This window comes from Notamacropus eugenii, chromosome 2 (assembly GCF_028372415.1).
Source record: "Notamacropus eugenii isolate mMacEug1 chromosome 2, mMacEug1.pri_v2, whole genome shotgun sequence".
Classification (NCBI taxonomy): Eukaryota; Metazoa; Chordata; class Mammalia; order Diprotodontia; family Macropodidae; genus Notamacropus; species Notamacropus eugenii.
This window is the reverse complement of record NC_092873.1, coordinates 192,194,989-192,210,528: the sequence shown is the minus strand read 5'-3', so window position 1 is coordinate 192,210,528 and position 15,540 is coordinate 192,194,989. Positions and strand designations below refer to the sequence as shown.

The 15,540-nt window shown below is 42.6% G+C and overlaps 1 protein-coding gene across 5 annotated transcripts in view; it reads left to right on the top strand.

The window, feature by feature from the left end:
* The first annotated feature begins 2,507 nt into the window (after positions 1–2,507).
* Positions 2,508–15,540, top strand: part of FYN (FYN proto-oncogene, Src family tyrosine kinase) — a 296,371-nt gene continuing 283,338 nt past the window's right edge. For 2 of the 5 annotated variants that reach the window (XM_072637647.1, XM_072637645.1), the window contains exon 1: positions 2,510–2,918. The gene's annotated coding sequence lies outside the window, so the exon portion shown is untranslated. Of the gene's footprint in view, positions 2,919–15,540 lie in introns of all 5 variants that reach the window. The other 3 variants (XM_072637644.1, XM_072637643.1, XM_072637648.1) reach the window with 2 other exon arrangements.

The following is a 15,540-nucleotide window of genomic DNA, read 5'->3' as shown; positions in this document are numbered from 1 at the left end:
TAAAATGAAGGGATTTGATCAGATGATCTCTAAAATCAGCTTTAAAGCTATGACTGTATGATCTCTTGGTTGATTGGTTATTGTCCTTCATTCTCGAAGAGGATCAAAATAACATCACCATAATAAAGTGAAATTTCAGTGTGTCAGACTGTGGCTGATCAGACCAATATGAGCTTGGAATGCTCTACCACAGGCTGGGCACAGATAGTCTGTATGAATATTTGGGGTGGATATTCCAAATTTGTACATCCTATGTTTACTTTGTGCTATTTCAATTCTGCTTTGCTCATAGAGCACAGCAACCTTTCTGATGTGGGCATGCTATGCTGAGTGGTCCTGTGCCAGTGTCTCCCATGTTGCACAGTCAAATCCAAAGTTCTTGAGAGAGACCTTGACAGTGTCCTTGTATCACTTCTTCTGGCTACCATGTGATCGCCTGCCCCATACAAGTTCTCCATAAAATAGTCTTTTGGGCAAGTGTACATTTTGCATTCGACCAACATGCCCAGCCCATCAGAGCTCACTCTCTGAAGCATAATTTGAATACTTGTCAGTTCAGCTTGAGCAAGGACTTCAGTGTCTGGTACCTTACCCTGCCAGGTAATCCTCAGAATTTTCCTAAGACAGTTCAAATGGAAGAGATTCAGTTTCCTGGCATGGTGCTGGTAGACTGTCCATGTTTCATTTTTAAAAGACAGACTTGTAGAACAAGTGGGAACAACCCATAGACAGAGAAAATTAACAGTAGCTAGCTGAGAAATTTGAGGTACTTGAAGTATTTTCAAAAGGATCCCTGCTTATCCTTTGGATAAATGTCAATATCTTCTCTAAGACAGTGTATCAGAGTCTTCTTTTTCTTCTTGTAGGTATTTTTAAGGGGACCAAATGAAACAGTGTTCTATGGCAATGTTATTATGTTCTGATTTGTCTTTATACAAATATTAGTCAGTGTGGTGCAGTGGCTTTGGAGTCAGAGGACCTCTGCCATTTACTTACTTGGTGACCTTGGGCAAGTCACTAATCTTTTCTTAGCCTTGGTTCTCTCATCTGTAAAAAGAGAGGACTGAAGAATAGGGTCCCTTAAGCCCCTTACAACTCTAAAACTATGAGTAGGTCCTCCTTACTCTATTGTAAACCCATCAAATCTGTGCCAGAGAAGGCAGACAGTAATAACTGAGATGCATTCCTTTCTCTCTGAGTTATGCCATTAGAATTAAAGCTTATTTGGAGCGGAGAGGGGTTTCCTTGCACAAAGCATTAAGTGCAATTTGTTATTATTAAATGAACGAATTTTAGTTAAGCCTCAAAGTGAAACTCTCAGATAAAGAGAAATCAATTATAAAGAAAATCAGGAAGGCAAAATTTTACTTTTCATGTAGATATATCTCATCATACAAAAGTTGGATGACAGGAAATAGACTGATTTATCCCCCAAATGGTGTATCCCATCCACCAAAAAAAAAAAAATTTTTTTTTAACTACAGAACATGCATCGGAGGGCAAAGGAGTGGGAAGCTTGAATGTCACCCGAAACCAAAGACAACATTTGGAGAGACAATCCCCGGCTACTATTACACATGATTTTGAAAAAATGTGCAAACATAAGCTTCTACCCTATCATTATGGTATGCACACACTTGAATATCTCTTCTTTCCACGCAGCTCTAATCTAATCACCACCAGGCTTGACCACTTTGGGGGTGGGAGGAATCCTTTCTAGAAAAAAAAAAAACCTTTGAATCTTTTTCTTTTATATAGATTTCCCCAATTTCTATCTTGGGGAGAGTACCCCCCCACACACACACACACCTTCTTCAGACTGTGTAGGGAGCACACAGCTCTCAGAACGCTTCGCTGAGCACCCTAACACTTTATAACCTTGTCCTCCCACCCCTGAAACACTGTAACACCAGGAGGGCAAGCCGCTACTTTGTTAAACAGGTTTCCATGGTTTTAAGGGTGGCAGGGGATGGGGAAATGCTAAAACTGTACTGAAAGGAGTGTTGAAGAACCAAAAGAGAAAGACTCGTAACCCTTAAAGACTGAACTGGACGCAGCACACTTTACCCACTCCTCAATTTTTTGCTAAAAAAAAAAAATTCTCCATAAGCCTTACTGCTCACACAGCCCACTCCGCGAACTCAAATCCTCCTTGTCCCCATCGGGATGCCCGCTGACACCCTGAAGCACACCACCAGCTCCCGGGCCCGCCCACTCCCGCCCCCGCCCCCGCGGCCGGGTCCAATGACGGCCGCTCTTGGGGGCTAGGCCTCCGGTGATAGGCTTGCAGGGCCTGCCGCTCTCAAGATGCGGCCCTCCCCCTTTCTCCGCCCTTCCCCTCCCTTTTTTCTTTCTCTCCCTTCCCCAAGCTGGAGGGGCCGGAGCATCAGGGGGAGTAGCCCAGCCGGGAGAGCAGCCGCGGCGTAGTTGCAGTTGCGCCATCTGTCAGGAGCGGGCCAGGGAGGAGGGGGAGGAGAAGGAGGAAGAGGAGGAGGAGAGGGAGAAGGAGAAGAAGGAGAGGGTGGAGGAGAAGGAGGAGGAGGAGGAGGAGAGGGAGAAGGAGGAAGGCTCAAGGCTCGCTGTGCAGAGGAGCAGCCGCGCGAGGAGAGGGGAGGCCACGGCCCCTTAGAGCCCCCTCCTTCCCTTGCCAGCCGGGGCGGCGCAGCGCTTAGCTCCCGGGGTGGTGGGGGTGGCTTGCGGAGCGCCCGCACCGAAGCCGCCGCCTCCCAGAGCGGCAGCTGGTACCCGGAGGGAGCCGGCCGCCGGGGCTGGGGGGGGAGAGACCCTGGCGCTGTCCTCCTCCCGCTTCTCCTGCTCCTCCTGCGCCCGCCCCCTCGGAAGGGTCGCCTGCCTGCCTCCCCGGGAGCCCGCAGAGGAGCGCCGGGAGAAGACCATGTGAATGGGGCTGGGAGCCTCAGGTAAGCGGGGCGGGGGTGGGCGGGGGAGAGGATGCTGCAGCGGCCGCCGCAGCCGCCGGCACCGGCTCCTCCTCCGGACCCCCGCATCTCCGGCCGCGGGGTCGGGCGCCGCGCGGCCGCTGCGGCTCGCCAGCATTCTCCGGACCTGACAGGCGCGCGGCGCGGGCTTCCCTGCACTGCCCCGGCGCGGCGGACCCCCGACCCCAGCTCCTTCCCCACCCCGGGAAGGACTGGACTGGAGCTGGGCTCGGGCTCGGGAGGGAGAAGCGGGTTCCGCCCCTGCTGAGCTGGTGGAGCCCCCCGCCCCCACCCCGGGGGACCCTGGCGGCGTGGGTTGCTCTAATGACAGGGATGATGTAATCATTTAATAATTGATGATTCCCAGTAAGCCGGGGCTTGGCCCCCTGCTGCTCCCCCTCCACCTCTCCATCCTCTCGCGGTCCCTGTAGCTGACGATTTCCCATGCCCATCCTCCTGCGGGCTTCCATCACCTCCCTAAGCGACTTCCCCCACCTTCTTTCCCTTCCCCCAATTTCCCTTTCCTTTGGCTTCCCGCCCTCTTCCGCCTCTCCTTCTGCTCCCCTCAGGCTTTTTCTCCTCCCCCCTCAGCCTCACCCTCTTACCCCTCGCCACCTTCCCCTCAGCCCCCCTGCGTTTCCTCTCTACTTCCCCAGATCATTTGCTGGTTTTTGTCTCCTCCTTTCTCTTATCTTTAAGCCCACAGGCTGAGGGTAGTGAGCCAGAAAGAGGCAACTAAGACTCCTCGCAGGGCGTTTATTTGCTGTGACTAACTGCAAAAAAGGAAGGGAGGAAGGGAGGGGGGCATGATAAAAGTATCCTCCCTTTTCTTTCCCTCAAATCAATCTCACAGGCTGTGTGTGTGTGTGTGTGTGTGTGTGTGTGTGTGTGTGTGTGTGTGTGTGTGTGTGTGTGTGTCACACAAAGGGTCCTTTCAGTTCCTAGAGAAGAGACACACAAAATACCCAAGAATGGTGGGGTTTCCTGCTTGTTTCTTTTCCCTGGGGCTTCCCTTTCTCTTTCCACAGGAGGCAGGAGATCTTCTCTCTCACATCCCCTTTCCTGCCACATTTGGGGGAAAGATAAAGGGCACCAAATGCCCATTTGTGGGCATTTAATAACGTCCCAGGAACTGTAGGGGATTTGGAAGTGGACTATTTTCTCATGGTTGTTATTGGTGTGTGTGTGTGTGTGTGTGTGTGTGTGTGTGTGTGTGTGTGTGTGTGTGTGTGTGTGTTTAAAGGTTTCAGCAGCTTAGAGAAGTTTCCTTTCAGCGTTAGATGGCTTCTTTCCTGACTCCGTTTTGTGGGGAGGGTGCTAGGGGCCTGGAGTTAGGGCTATGTTGGTGTGTTGAAGGAGTAGTTTACTCATGAATCAGAGAATGATATTAATGGGTTGATCCATTTCTTAGTGATAGGGGAGGGAACTGAGTGAGAGAGAACTGAGCCTCCAGAAAGACTTCATTTCTTTCCAATCAAGTATAAGCAGAGACTTTTGTTATGGAATCTCTTTTTTATGTTTTCTCTGTCGATGTTGGTGTCGCTTTGTATTTAAGTACTCAGAACCATTATGAAGGCAACAAGACTTGAGTGCCTCTGGAAATACTTCTGGAAACCTTGTCCCTTTCCTGCCTCTGTCTAGCCTTCTTTACTCCCACATCCTTCCTCTCACTACTTGTGTATTTTCTACTCTTTGTGTTCTAACCCTTTCACCCCTAGATCCTGCCCCATGTATCCCCAGTATTCAGGTGAAGATTGTTGGGTTCAGAAACTCTCAGAGGAAGTGGTTTTGTTAAATATCTAAAACTTGGAGGCAAGACTGGCTGCAACCTATAGAAGTTTCTATGTATCTTCTGTCAGAACCCTAAACCATCTCTCTCATGACACTCTCTAGGAAAGAGGTCCTTAATCTGTGAACTTTTTTTTTTTATATTTTGACAACTATTTCAAAATAATTGATTTTCTTTGTAATTCAATAGGTTTTATTTTATATATTTAATAACATTATTCTGAGAAAGAAACCATGGGCAGTATATGATAAAAAAGAAAGGGAAGAATGTCACAGCATGTGTGTGTGTGTGTGTGTGTGTGTGTGTGTGTGTGTGTGTGTGTGTGTGTGTGTGTGTGAGAGAGAGAGAGAGAGAGAGAGAGAGAGAGAGAGAGAGATACAGATACAGATACAGATACAGATACAGATACAGATACAGATACAGATACAGAAACAGATACTCTTGCTCTAGGAAGAAATGTAAAGTTGGGTGCATTGTATGCCAATTCCATAATGGCTAAACTTGAGTATTAAGAGTCTGGTACCAAACCAATACAAATGTGGGGCAATGTCTCCCAAGTTAATTCTGAAAGAATACTTTTTTTTTTTTTAAATAAAAGCTTTGTTAGAATTGAGATCCCATCCGTGCATATTTGAATTTTAGAAGCCTTTCATTGTAAGAACTTTTTATTTGGAAAAAGTAATGTGGTTAACGGGGTTACTTCTGAAAACAAAGGATGGTTTGTTTTTAGACTCTAGAAGGGCAGTCAATGCGCTTTAAGCTTAAACTCTGTTGTCTAACCAAAAGTGGCTTCATGGACAAAATTGAATTTGAACAAAACCCCCATGCTTTGGATTCTGAAGCTGCTCATTATAGCATTTCTATTACTTTCTTTGAACATTTTTAGGTCCTTGTGGCCTCTTTAAGTGAACTCTTTTTTTTTACATGTTCAAAATAATTCAATTTTTATTTAATAATAAGCTCATGTAATATAGAAATTTGTCTCCGCCCCCTTTTCACAGCAAGGCAATTGGCTTATTCCATTCTTTACTCTTAGCTGAATTTCTCTCAGCAAAGTTTTTTGTATACTCTCAGATCAGAGGAAGGAACCTTACCGGTCATCTAATCCAGCCTCAGTTATTTTACAGATGAGGCAACTGAGGTCTTGAGGTGACCCAGCTAAGGTTAATACGGCTTTGTTAGTGACAGAGTTGTGACCAGCACCCAGGGGGCCCTTTATGTTACATGCTTCCTCCCTTATTTGGCTCTGAATGGCATCAGATTTCAGTTATTTTGTATAGTTTTTGAGAAGAGAGCTTCCAGATGGGCTGCTAAGACATATTTCAATGCTTTGAGGTCACAATGCTTTGAAAGCATGTCAGGACCGACAAGCAGATTGAAGTAGGATCAGTCAACATAAGGATAGGGCCTCTATTCAGTTCATGGTGCCAAATTATATTGGTTGGAGCCCTAGGGTAGTGTGCTGTCAGTCTAGCAGCAGACGTGGGGTGGGGAGGAGTACCTCCAATCTTTTTTAGGCCAAAATTGATGATGAAGTCTATCTACCATCTGGTGAGGGCTGAAGTAAGAAAATAGTCTTCCTATTAGAAGGATTTTTTTTCTTCTCATTTTGGAGGATCTAAGAGTAATAATAATTGTGCCCTTTTTCTACTTCAGTACTATTTTTCTCTAGTAGTGACAACAAGATTGGTGGAGAGTTGTTTTAATTGTGGGAGGACCAAACAAGTAGGTGCCAGCAGTTTATTTATTATGACCCACAAGATCAAAGAGAGAAATCTTTTTGTATCCCGTCAGGGGATTATTTGATTAAAATAAAAACTATTTAAATCCCTAGTCAGGTGCACTATATTGAATTATATTTCCCACAAAAATACATGACTATTTTGATACAACCTTAATAGCTATTGTAAGCCAAAGACATATTTCAGTTGTTAGAAGAGATTTTACATTTTAAGGCAATGATTTGTTTTGCTATTTCTAGTTGACCTAAAGAAACAGCTTTATTTTCATTTTAAAAATCTAATTTGACTTCAGCCTACTCTTTGAGCCTTACTGTGTACAACTCCCCCCTCAGATATTGCATATACCCTGGCTAATCTACTACTTGTCTCTAAAACTGCCCCTCCCCTACCCCCTCCCTGGCTTCTGTTTCTTTTGCCAAAACTGGTCTCTGTGTCTGAAATGGCCATCTTCTTCCTCTAGCTCCATGTATGGACAGTACATCTAACCTTCAAGGCCCTTCTCAGGTGCCATCTTCTAAATGAAGCCTTCTCTGATCTCCCATCCTCCCCCATTCTTCTTTATATCTCATCATTCTATAGTAATATCATGTATATATCATATTCCAATTTTTATTATAGTCATCTTTGTATTTATTTTATCTTTTTCAGAAATATTAGCTACCAGTCTCCACCCCACCCCCACACCCTGGAGGCTAAGGGCTATGTTTTATTTACCTTCATATCTCTCCTAGCATGCTACACTGCACATATTAACTGTTAAATGTTTGTTGAACAAATTAGTTAATTAATGAATACACCTGTATACATAACTATGTTTTTACTTATATGAAAACTGACTTCTGCAGTAGATAAGATAGTCTTTGGATGCTCCTTGTCCTCAGGCCAGGTCCCACAAATTATTAGTGCCACTGATGTGACAAAGCAGAAATTGTCTCCATCTTGAAATCAGAATAATAAAATACTTAACCTATTAAAAGCATATATAAAGCATCTAGGCATTGAGTATTAGCTAAAGCATAGTAGCACTGGTTCTCACCTGGGAAATAGGTTGTTTATCTTGGTTAGCTGTAGTCTAATGTAACTTGTCAAGTTTGCATTGCTACCAGTTCAATTCAGAAAACATTTAGTAAGCTTATTGTACAAAGCACTTGGTTAGTTTTGCCTTTTGGATATTTTGAATTGAATGTCTTGTAAGCATCTCACGTGTACTGTGTCTAAAACAGAATTCTTTCCAAGGTTTCTGTTATTCCTCAGGGCATTACCATGGTTTGCAACTTTTGACATCATCTTCAACTCCTCTCTTACATATACCGCTTAACTAGTTAGTTGTCCAGTCATGTCATTTCTGTCTGCACAGCATATCTCACGTGTTTCTCCTTCTGTCCACTCACACAACCACCAACCTCGTTCAGGCCCAACTCACCTCTCCCTCCAGACTATTGCAATAGCCTCCTGATGGGCCCCATCCTACCTTTCCAGCCTTCTTACATGCTACTTCCCACCATACACTCTACAGTCTTGCCATTCTGGCTTACTTGCTGCTCTTCAAATATGGCACCCCATCTCCTACCTCTCCCTTTGCACTGGCTGCCTCTCATGCCTGGAATGTTCCCTCTCTTTACCTTGCCTGGCATCCTTCAAGAAGACTCAGCTCCCCTTTGGAATGAGGCCTTTCCTTATTGCCCTAACTGTTAATGCCCTTCCAAAGTTACCTTGTTATCTGTTTTATCTCCCTTGGCTTCAGAATATAGGCTCTTTGAGGACAAAGACTTCTATTTTATCCCCTTGGCCTGAACTAGACAGTAAATACTTGATTGATTGAGACACAAAAATTATGCAGGCTCCTCATCCTCAAGGAAACAATTAGTAAATATTCTTGGAGGTAGAAGAATGTACTTCGATTAGTTATGAATAACCCTGAATTATTCTCTACCAGAGTCTCTTTGGCCATGCACAGTATGAGTAGTATATTTAAGGTGGCATATTAATACTATGAATTGTCTTACACAGTTTAAAAATCTTTTGCCAATTTATAGGTATTATTGGAGAGTTTCTCTTGAGGTTTATGGTCCCCTCTGGAGTCACAATATATAATCTTTAAGAAGCAACAAGCAGAAACTATGAGAGATTAGTAGAAATTGCCCTTTAAGGACCAAAGGTTAGAGAAGAGACATGAATTATGGAGACAAGTGTGTCACTAAGAGAATAGTAGAGCTTAGGACATGGGAGTGAGTCCTAGTAAACTGGAGGTAATGATCTTTTTTAAAAGGTGGGGAAGTAGTTTCCAAATTATGGTTGTGAAATGACATTGATGGGGTGGGGGGTGGAGGAGAGCTCGACCTCAGGTTTTAAGAAATACAGTCATCTTGAATTCTTAGAAATGGAAAACATGAAAGGGGGAGCATGGAGAGGGGAGGCAAGTACTTATAAGTAACTTCAACAAGTTTTTTAGTCTTTTAGTGTGGTGATAATTAGTATTAATTATGTTTCAATATGAATTGATTGGGTTTGGCTTTTTGGACTCCTTATGAACATGGAATCAATTCTGCAAATACAGTAAAAGTATAAATTGTGCTTCTCTGCCTCCTCTCTCTCCCCTCCCCACCCCTGAATACTGCAGGTGGTTCTTATTCAAGAAAACACTTTGCAGTGTCTTAGTGAATAGATTGGTTGGGGGGGAAGGATCGTTAAGTTAGAGGTGCTAGTTTACTAAATTTGATCATTTTTTAACAACCAGAATACATAAGAGCCTCAGTAATTCTATCCAAACAGTCTTGGGTGGTACATTGTACAAGGAGACCTTTGGGTTAAATGTAACTGGTCTTGATTAGAACAGAGTAATCCAGGAAAGATATAAATTGAATTGGATTTATGGCCTAATAAAAATGTGGGAAGAAAAGATAATGTCCGCTGCCTCATGAAACTTAACCATGTTTGTATCTTACTACATCGTAATCTTTGGATGAGAGCTCTTTCCCATTCTCTTCACTGTCTAAGCTTCAGAGTTAGCTTGCATTTTCATAGGATCATAGATCTTTAACTGGAAGGGTCCTTGGAAATCATTTCACTCTTCTGTCTCCCTTCCCCCATCTTTTATAGATGTAGAAACTTAGACCCAGTGAGGTTAAGTGATTTGTCCACGGTCACAGAGGTATCAAGTAACCGACCCTAGTTTTGGACCTAGATCCCCCAATTTCAAAGCCAATTCAACCATCCTGTCCTGTCTTCTCATTACAGAGTACGGTTTGGTGCCTACTCAGAAGGCTTTTGAAGCAGCAATCAATATGCTATTTACCATGTAAACAGAAACAAAATAGATGAAAATGGCAGTCCTCAGGGAGGGACAGAAAAAGGCAGTAAATACTAAATGTCGGGGAAACATTGTTGTCTCAGTTCAGTACTAGGAAGTGATCATGGACTATTTGTGCCTGAATTTAGGGTCGTGAAAAAAAAACCATAGGATCATAGATTTAGTGCTGAAAGGGACCCTAGAGGTAATTGAGTCTTGACTTCTTCATTTTATAGATTAGATGCACTGAGAGGTTCAGTACAGGGTCACATAGCTAGTAACAGAGTTTTAAAGTTCAAAAAGAACTTTAATAAATGATCTCATTTTATCCCTGTAACAACCCTGTAAGATATGTGCTACTATTATTACCATTTTAGGGATGAGAAAATTGAGACTGGAGTGAGGGGTGGAGGGGGAAGGGAATGTTAAGTGACTTATCCAGGTTCACATAGCTAGTAAGTACCTGAGACAGGATTTTAACTGTGGTCTCCCAAATTCTAAGACCAGGGCACTATCCACTAAGCCACCTACCTCCACAACTGGTAATGATCAGTTCCTCATAGAAGAGGACAGTGCCCATGCCCATGCCCTACTAGCCAGCACATTTGTACTTCCTTGGCTAAACCCAGTGTTACCCCAGGCTAGAAGCCCTTTCTAACCATTCCACAAAGCTTCAACCCTTGTTAACAGAAAGAGAATTTGTCATGCCAGGACATTCTGTTGTCAGAGTAAAAGAAACCCCCATCCATAAGAAGGATGGGGCTGTAGGGTTGTCTACCAACTCTGCCCAAGATGGAAAAAGGTCGATACTTCGAGTACTTCAACGGCATTCTTTAGCTTCACTGCCAAACTTTGCAGTTTTAAGGTGAGGCCTCAAAAAAAATGAAGCCACGTTTGGGCTGTTAAGCCTGGTTGTATGATCCCTGGACTCAAGCAGGGGACATCTTTGAAAAGAAAAGAAATAAAAGGAAACCTAGTGCTTCTGGAACCGTAGCTGTTAACATCAGGTACTAAAGAGGTGGAGAAACATCAATTAGGAGAGAGAGGGAGAGACACAGAGAGAGAGAGTGAGAGGAAGAGAGAGACAGGGAGAGGGAGAAGGGGAACGAGGGACAGGGAGAGAGAAGGAAGGAGAGGGAGCCCCATCAGCCAGAAGAGAAGCTGAAGACCATAAATCCCTCATAGAAATACCTCTTAACTTCTGTTTTAAAAGGTTTCTAACTACCTGCCCCTTTTGAATTTGCTGCTGGGGTTTTATCTGATGAATTCAATCACTTCCATTTTCTTCAGAGCTTCCATCCTTGAGGTAGCCAGAAATAGTAAGCTTTCTGTGATGCTGCATAAGGAATCCGTCTGCTTTACTGAAAAATAGGGCTTTGGTGGCAAATAAAAATGAACCAGCTCTCCTTCCTTACTTCTAAACCAATGGCACATTTCCCAATCCTTTCTTCCTGAAATCACCAGAAAAATTCACTGGATATGTAATCCTATGAAATCTTACCCAATTAGAATTCAGTTAAAAAGACAAATAAACAATTCACTTTATTTTACTTGGATATAGTGACAATGTGCTACTAAGGGACTATAAAGTTATTGTTTATTTAAAATTTTATTCCCAGAGAATTGGCTGAATAAATGTATTCATCCATTTGATGAACATTTATCAGACACCTACTGATTAGGCAAGATATTGTACTAGGAGATGCAAAGATCAATGTCATAGTCCCCATCATCGTGTTTTCTGTTGTCTGTACGGATGAATAAAAGAGCAAAATTTGCTTTTCCAATGTATACTTCCTTCATCTCTGTTGAAATCTTCCTGGTCTTCCAAGGATTAACTTAGACATCTCCTCCTCTTCCATGAAACCTTCCTCGTTCTAGTCAAAAGCAATTATTGCTTCTTCATATCTCTTATAGAACTTCATTCACACTTCTCTGTTCTTGTTTTTTACTTCTTATTATAATATAACTATGGCATAGTAAAAAACACATTGATTTAGGGCCGGAAGGTAAAGGATGTAAGTCCTAGCTCTAACACTTAATAGCTATGACTTTGGGGCAGCTTTTCTGTGCCTCCATTTCCACATCTATAAAATGTAGTTAGGACAGCTAGGTGGTACAGTGGATGGAGCACCAGTGCAGGAGTCAGGAGGATCTGAGTTCAAATATTACCTCAGGCACTTGACCCTCACTAGCTGTGTGACCTTGGGCAAGTCACTTAACCCCAGTTGCCTCATCCTGGGTCATTTCCAGTCATCCTGATGAATATCTGGTCACTGGATTCAGATGGCTCTGGAGGAGAAGTGAGGCTGGTGACCTGCACAGCACTCCCTCACTCAAAACAAAGTCAAGTGCAAGTCATGTCATTACCCAATGGCATGGTCTTCTTCGGCAATGAAGGATGAACACACACACACACACACACACACACACACACACAAAATGTAATTAGTAATATTTGCTGGACCTACCTCACACAGTTGTTGTGAGGAAAGTGCATACCTTTAAGTACTATGTAACTGATTTATTATTATTAAAATGCTTTTTAAAACTGTAAGTATAGACCATTATTATTGTTGCTAGATATTTCTTTTCTCCCTTATTAGATTATAAACTCCTTGAGGCCAGGGTAGGGCTTAGCACAGTATCTATCAAAGGCAACATGGAAATAAAATAGCATTGTGCTGGGAATTTTCAGACCATGGTCTGAGTCCTGGCCCTGAGAGTTAGTTAGCTCTGTGGTCATGGGTGACATGATCTTTGTGAGTTTGTTTCCTCACATCTAGAATAGGGATCTTCATGATGGCAAGGATATCATGCGGTTGTGTAAGAAAAGTGCTTTATGAACCATAAAGGCTACCTAAATGTGAACTATTATTATTATAATTACAGCACAAAATAGTCACTTAATGTTGGAGCAAAATGCAAATCCATTTAATTCAGCGAAAGATAGAAGGCATATCATTCTTCACTGCATTCTTGTACTTTGGCTTTTCTCCAGTGCTCCAGTGAAACTGTGATCTCATCAATTTGGGTATTCCCTCCAGTGGTGCAGATTGCAGCCTATTTGTGCCTGCCTATCTTTTGTAATTTTTGTCCTTTTAACTACCAAATGGGAGCCACTCAAACTCTGATTGATATTGCATTCATTCACACTTCTCTGTTCTTGTTTTTTACTTCTTATTATAATATAACTATGGCATAGTAAAAAACACATTGATTTAGGGCCGGAAGGTAAGGATGTAAGTCCTAGCTCTAACACTTAATAGCTATGACTTTGGGGCAGCTTTTCTGAGCCTCCATTTCTTTTGATATTGCATGGATATCAGTGGAGTATACAAGCTTAAAATCTATCATCCTTCCTTCTTTTTTGTTTTTGTTTTTTGGATTTGTTTTTCAAGGCAGTTAGGGTTAAATGACTTTCTCAGGGTCATACAGCTAGTAAGTATCAAGCGTCTGAGGCCAGATTTGAATTCAGGTCCTGGCTCTGAGACTGGTGCTCTACCTACCATGCCACCTAACGGCCCCTATCCTTCCTTCTTAAGGCAGTGTAGTACATTGGAAAGAATTCTAGATTTGGAGTTAGGCAGCCTGGGTAAAAATGTTGGCTCTTCTGAACTTTCCGATTACTGTCAAAGACAGCATGTCTTACAGTCTCCCAGTCTCAGACTCACAACCTGAGTATCACCCTCTATTCTTCTCTTTCACCTCCCATAGCCAATCTGTTGCCAAGGCCTATTTTATTCTTCATAACAGCTCTTGTATACAACACACACACACACACACACACACACACACACACACACACACACACACAATCTTGCTTCTTCATCACCTCATGCCTGGACTACCAAAGTAACTTGGTTGAGTTCCCTACCTCACATCTTTCTCCACTTTAGTTCATCCTCCATTCCACTCAAAATCTTCGTGAAATACTGGTCCAACCATGTCCTCTCTCCTTCCCTTCATTCAATAAACTCCAGTGGTTCCCTATCATCATTAGGATCAAGGATAAAATCCTCATCCAAAGCCCTGTATAAACTGACTCCCTCCTACCTGTGCAGGCTTTTTACAAACTTGTTCATCTTCACATACACTATAACCCAGTAATACTGACCTCTTTGCTGTCCCTCACAGAAGACACCCCATCTACCAACTTCTTTGAATTTTCACTGGCTGTCCCCCATACCTGGAGGGCTTACTCTTCCCTCATGGTTCCTCTGGTTTCCTTGAAGTCCTAGCTAAAATCCCATCTTCTATATGAAGCCTTTCCCAATCTCTAATGCTTGTGCTTTTCCTCTGTGGATTATCTATCTATGTATCTATCTATCTGTCTGTCTGTCTGTCTGTCTATCTGTCTATCTATATCTTGTTCATACATAGTTATTTACATGTTGGATTCTCCATTAGGCTTAGCTTAGATGTCTCCTCTTGCATGAAGCTTTCCTTCTTAATCTCTTCTAGTCAGAGGCAATTATCCTTTCTCAGTTCTCTTTCTTATAGAACTCTGTTCCCATTTCTTTGTCCGTTCCTTTTACTTATTATGATATATCTATAGGATGATGAATACCACATTCATTTGAGGTCAGAAAGTAGGGATGTAAATCCCATTTAGCACAGAACTTGGCACATAGTAGGCATTCTGTAAATGCTTCTTAACTGACTGCAACTTACTACTCTCATAATCTTGGGCAAATCGCTTAATTTTTATGGGCCTCAGTTTTCCTATAAGGGTGGGGTGTACTAGGCCCATTTCAGCTGTACATCTCTGAGCCTGTTTTTTTTCCAGTCATACTCTTTTCTGATGGCATCCTTCATGTCATTGCTCTGGTTCCATTGCCCTGTTGGGTCACACTAAATTTCATTTCTTAGGAGACTGGAATATTCCATAAAAGGTAGCCACACAGCATCATGAGAAGAATGCTAATATTAAGAAGGGCTTTTGTTTTAGGGAGAAACGTGTGTGTGTGTGTGTGTGTGTGTGTGTGTGTGTATGTGTGTGTGTGTGTGTGTGTAGGTATGTGACCCTGGGCAAGTCACTTAAGTCACTTAATCCTGTTTGCCTCAGTTTCCTCATCTGTAAAATGATCTGGAGAAGGAAATAGCAAGCAACTCTAGGATCTTTGTCAAGAAAACCCCAAATGGAGTCATGAAGAGTAGGACTTGACTAAAACAGCTAAACAGCAACAACATACGCGAAGCACTGTACAGGATACAAAAGGTAGTGAGCTTACAATCTAGGGAGGGAAATGACATGGAAACAAATAGATAAAAACAGATGAACAGGAAATAATTAAAAAAGGAAAAGCACTGAAATTAAGAGGAATTAGTGAAGGCTTCCTTTAAAAGGTAGGATTTTAGCTGGGACTTAATGAAAGCCAATTGGGTGATTTATGATCTGCTGTGAAATATTACTTGCAAAAGTCTTCCTATTCTCTGCTAATAGCTTGATCAAGGATACTCTCAATATGTGTTTAGATTATTCTAATAAATATTTTGTACATATGGGTAAGGTAATCTGTGAGTTAGTAGTTAATGATTTATAGTGTAACCTTTTGGAGGAGTATTAATAAGGTCTGAGATTCCCTCCCCCCCAAGCTTCTGATATCGTTCCCTAGAGTCACTGTGGTATCTGTTAATCCATAAGCATTTATTAAGTTCCTACTCTATGTGCCAAGCACTATTCTAGACACTGATGATAAAAGTAGAGAAAAAGAGACCATCTCTTCTCTCAAGGAGCAAATATGTTCTATCAGGGGAGGCCCGTACATATTATATAAATGT